Source organism: Wolffia australiana, chromosome 3 (assembly GCF_029677425.1).
Source record: "Wolffia australiana isolate 7733 chromosome 3, ASM2967742v1".
Taxonomy (NCBI): Eukaryota; Viridiplantae; Streptophyta; class Magnoliopsida; order Alismatales; family Araceae; genus Wolffia; species Wolffia australiana.
The window spans coordinates 14,919,795-14,925,794 of record NC_135837.1 but is presented as its reverse complement, the minus strand read 5'-3'; positions in this window follow the sequence as shown (position 1 = coordinate 14,925,794).

The following is a 6,000-nucleotide window of genomic DNA, read 5'->3' as shown; positions in this document are numbered from 1 at the left end:
GACGCATGTTGGGAGTTTTGGGTTCTATAGCCTTGATTTTGATGAAATTAAAGAGAATCATCTAGGTAAGACTATGAACAAAATTGTAACAAAGTTCAAAGCCGATTTAAAAAATCATTTGTGTATGAATTGAATCCACAGTTTGTCCATTCCTTGAGGGACGAACTGCCTATTCCTCGTCGTTGTAATGTTGTCCCAATAACATTGGAAATGGAAAGGAGAAAAGGGAAGAAGGATAGGGGCCTAAATAATTCTAGCCTAGGTGAATTTTGTTCAGGGTGTTCCCTATTTATACTAAGTGAGAATTTACATAAAACCCCTTAACTGTAAGTATATCTTCATATGTCCAAAAGACCATTTTCTTTTGACCCATGTATCAGTCTAGTAAACGACTCCTATGACCTCACAAATTTAATTGGCTTTTCAAATTAATTAAATATATCATCATATATATTAATTCGTCACTATTTAATTTTAAAATGATAGTTTGAGTCTCCAGCCCATATGTGCCAAGCTACACATCGTGCTCTAGAAGATACAAAGGAGTGTACTAACTTACACATGGAACCTTTATATTATCATTTACCACATATGTGTAGTCCCTGCCCTTGATGCTTATAAGACAACTTAGGGTATGGTCAACTATCAAACCCTAATTGACCATCTGAGTTAGTACCAATTCACTCGAAAATCATTAGAGAAATCTTCTATAATATTCCACTACCTTGGTGAAGGAATTAATTGCATTGTCCTCCTGAGATGTCTCCTTGCATAAGAATGGTGGGCAATCCCATATTGACTACTCAACTGTATTCATGAACTATTTGTTGCACCCAAACTAAGACTGTTTATAATTCCATCTACAAGATGTCTTTGGTGTCTCAGGTCAAAGGATCACTAACACAATCGTGGTGTGAATCAATTTGATTGATAGATTGTATAATAGCATTCAAACATTCATACATCTAAATTATCATAATAAATAATAAATACATCAAACATATGTATATTATCATTTGGGCTAATAGATGAATTAAATCTCAAATGGTGTAACTAATGTCCACATTTAAGGATGTCAAGCTCCCTTCTCCATCTACGTCTCATACCATATGGTTTAGGCATCTCGAATCTTCCCTAATTGGTATTGATTTCTACATGAGAAAAATATAAGCATGCATACAAATAATTTAAGCCCTTAGAGGTCTTCAAGGGACCAATCAATAACCTATTGATACTTCCTGAGTACATCAAGGAATCTAACCTTTGATACATAATTAAATGAGAATAAATGAAGGAAAAGTTGATGTTGACCTAAATATGTGAATACTGTACAAAAAGCAGATGATTTAGCTCAATCCTAGTGTTATCATAATGCTCATCTTTAATACTAGATTCACCTGGACTATATTTTTGAAATATTTTCATCATTTAATTGATCTAATAAATGGAATTTAAATTCTGAATCATAGCAATTTTACCGTAAACTATACTTATCATTTATCCTAGTTTGTATGGGCATAGACGGTCACAAGGGATGATTACCTTTATATAATTAGAGCTTGACTCAGATCCTTACTGACTTTCATGTCACCCATAAGAAAATCTACATTATACTAAAAACAATTATGCACAATATAATGTCTTCCATGATGCCATGAGGTTTCCTGTTTGATGTCTCCAAATTAGGTATAGATTTAAAGATGCTTACAACCCACACGTCATCATAAATGACTGTAGGAAGGATATCCACACATGCTTGTGTCTAATAAGAACTGATTGGGCACCTAGCCTCCAGTTTTGCATGTGATTATTGAGTCTCTATGGACTTTCCTGTTTATTATATATTTTACAACACAAATCTTATTTTTTTGAATTTTAGTCTCCTTATACTGTTGAGGGGTGGAGAGACCCTTCAATAATTTAATATATGAAAATATATTGTTGATGATATCCACTAGTGGATCAGTGATTTTCACTTTCTTGAAAATTTCAAACAATAGGTTTTAGTTTTGGATTTCTCCAAAACCTGGGGGCATATGAAGAGCAATGTGTACGTGACATTGTTTATTCACCTTAGCATTGCCATTCTTTTTTACTCCTCTGTTTGATTCTTTTTCATCACTAGCCTGATGAGGCTCACCTTATTTGTTATCATTTTTTTCTATCTGGGGATGTAAATTGAATGTTTTAGGGGTTTTTAATACCTTGCTATTTATTTTTACCTGAGGTATCATGTAGGTATTCCATTGCATCTTCATTGATGTGAACATTGGGCACATCATGGGATCTATGTATTCATTATCTGATGTTTTCAAAATTAGAAGACAGGCGAGATGGAAGTTTGTCAGCAAGTTTGACTAATATTTTCTACCTGGCTAGAATCATTAATTTTTTAAAACCCAAATCACAAAGTTTAAAATTTTTTAATCAATGTGACGGGGTTATTACATATATATTTGGCTCTAAATAATTTCATGAATGAAATTATTTAAAGGTGAAAAGGTATGTAGATGTGATGAAAAACTTAGGGATTAATATAATCATTTTAAACATCTAGTTATTTATCAATGTATTTATATTTCCTTACCAAATTAACGGCCTACCCTGACGGTAATTTTATAAAATTGGAGTAAAATATTACCTCTTTGGAATATAGAGTTATAACTATATGAAGCAGTAAGCAACATGAATTGATATTACACATTATGAAATTAATTAAAGAGAATCTTTTTCAGGGATTCTGTGTGAAATTAATTTTGATTATAGGTATAAATTTAGTATTAAGGTCAGGGAACATAACAAGCTAATGGTTCAGCCATATCTTAGATGATAAACATGATAAGATCGATTGGTAAACTTATGAAGACTGGGAAATGTGTGTATGAGGTACCCTGGGAATAGAGGAAGTGTTTTTTGATGTATACGAGAGATATGAAACGTGATAAGTTTTACACTTTTTATGGTATATGAGTCCAAACATCATCATCACCCTATAATGATCTTAATACCTTTTTCCTTCAAATAACTCATAATAAATTTGTATGGGGTTCATCTATTTCATAGGATCCAGTAAACTCTAGAAAATGTTAATACTTGGCCTTGTAGAGTTCAATTAGGAATTTCCTATAGTTATCCTTAATTTTACATAAATTATATAGTGCATGAATTAAATGATTCAAAACCACCAGTTCATAATCAATTATATTTACGTACAATTATATTGTTTTTATAAAAATATGGTGCATGTTTATGACTAGTCGGATGTAAATGTATACTTTATGATTTTATTATCAGGACAAAGTAGGAGTGAGATAAAATCAAAAAATAAAACTTAAACAGAAAGTTCAAAATGATAATGATACATACAAACTCATATTTATCTTCTAATGTATTATATTCTTTATCTATATACATGAAATTGATCTCTGATCAACAATGAACGACCAACTAATCTGGTTTCTCCGTGGATCAATCCTATACATGCCACATTTGTGTTTTATATGCTGAAATCCAAATGGTAAATCCCTTCACTTTGGCAGTGATTCCTCCCTCAATTACTCTAAAGAAGCATCTAGATGGCTTTAAATGAATCCAAAATTATACTCTAACTCATTGTAGAGTGTTAGTTTAAGTGGCTAAGGAATATCCTAAGGTGTGGGTGGGGTAAATTATATTATCTATCTTTATTCTTTTTTAATTTTTAAATTTACCTAGGATTTTTCTACCAAAGAAATGAGGAGGAAATGGGAATCACAATTATTATTTTTAGACAGATTAGGCTAATCCTTAATGCTGTTCAGGGGTATCCATCCCAAGGTGATGGTGTGCCATAACTGTGTTTGTGTGAATTCCCCTCAAGCAAATCACTTGGAAATAAGACTGAAAAAGGATACCAAAAAAGGAAAAAGTCAATGAAGCTTTTTCGTCCTCAACCCCCAAAGTCTTACACAGAATGATGTCACTTGACCAACTTCAACTCGGCCCCCAAAGCCTAAACCTGACTGCCCACAAATATCTAGCAAGAACAATATATTTCTGAACAATATCTTATCCTCAACAACACTTACTATGACAACTCTTTAAATAGTCTTCAAGATAAGGACCAATATCATGTATTTCAACAGGAATATTTTTATATCAGAAATTTATTAATTCATAGATAAAAGTTCATAAATGCAATAATAAATTCCCTGAATTAATATCTCCATGTTCGCGGTCATTTCTTTCTTCAAGTCCTCTTCTCCTCCGCATTTTTCTTTGGATGGAATTTTTTGATTTGTGTTTGACCTTTGGTGCTTAAAACTCAAATATCTTTTTATTCCTACACCAAATGTGATGCTTCCACCTGGAATGGTTTTGCAACACGATTTTTCCCATCTTTTTCTCACATAAAATCTTCAAAATAAAATCACTCCAGATATCAATCTTTCCACGTTCTTAGTTTACCATGCGATTCCTCCGTGTCCAACTTCAAACCCCTGTAACTCATTCAAAACACAACCAAACGATGAAATTCCAAGTTCTTTAGATTTAAATGGATGTTATAAACTATTCATATGTTGAACAAAAACTGAAAATCAATATAAAATATATGCTAAAGATGTCAAACTAATCACAGAGGCCAGTCTTCTTTCCTTTGAATCTTGAAACACCTTGAACCAAAAACCATGTTTGCAAGTTCTATGGACCTGGATTGATGTTAGAAAAAAATAATCTCTTCAAAGAATGATAAAAAACTTCTTGAAAATTGCTCCAGGGATTGAAAGATCTATCTAGCTTTTGGAGTGTGATTTTCAAAGGGCAAGGAGAAGATAGTTTGAAATTAGGGCTCAAAACTGTATTTATGGACTAAAAATTCTGAAAGGAAATACTGATAATTTTTCATTAGTCCAATAGTTATATGTATTAATGATGATTACACAGTATAAATATTAATATTTTTAATTTTGAAGTTTTAGATTTAGTATTTTGCCATAAGTTCAAAATACCTTTCAAGTGTTAAGAGCAAAAACTAGCCGTTATGCCAGGATTTCAGGTTAAAAATAATCAGAAACTTTTAGGTATGTTTACCACATCATTTTAATCGAGATATCAAAGTTGGAAAGTAACATCTTCATGTAATTAATTTTCATTAAATCATCAGTAAATTGAGCCTTAAATTCGCGAAGGTAGTAATTAGGAATTTAAATAAGTTATTCAATCAAATGGATCAAATTCAGATAAATATTGGAACAGCTATAGAAGATATGTTTATCTTCATATCATAGAAAATACGAGTCCTAAATACATTATTTGACTTGTTCACCGTATGGTCAGACTAAGTAGCCTTTTAATATAACTATGGCTGCTATTATATCTTCACTTACAATCAATCAAATAACTGACTGAGGACATATTGTGCTTTGATCACAACCCTTATTGAGCCATGCATTACTTTAAACATTCATCAAAACACACATTATACCATTGTACTAAAATGCCCTTAAAGCTTAATCTTGATAGAGTTTTCACATGGTCCAAGAGAATTTGATTCTATCATCGGGCAAGGAATAAAAAGTGTTATGTTTATTATTTATATAAATTTATCTCGACGTATGATCAGAATTGGGCGGAGAAAAATATTTTTCTCTAGTGAATGTGTGACTGATGTGATCATCTCGATGAATTGCTTTGATCTACTATGCTGGCCAATTTCAATGTGTGATATGCATATCCAAGAGTGTATAATTCTTTTATTGAATACATATCTATTCTTAGAATACTTATTCTGTATTAAATAGATCCACTAATTTCTAGAAATTCCTAAAAATAAAGAAACAAATTTTTATTTTAGGGAGAAATTTAAGATAATTGTGGGCATCAATGTATGCATATTATTTATAATTACTTTATTAATTAATAAAAATTAGGTGGCACCATGTTTACAAAGATAAAATGATTATGTATAAAATCAATGATAACACACAATATCTCAATCACTCACATGAATAAAGTGATTGT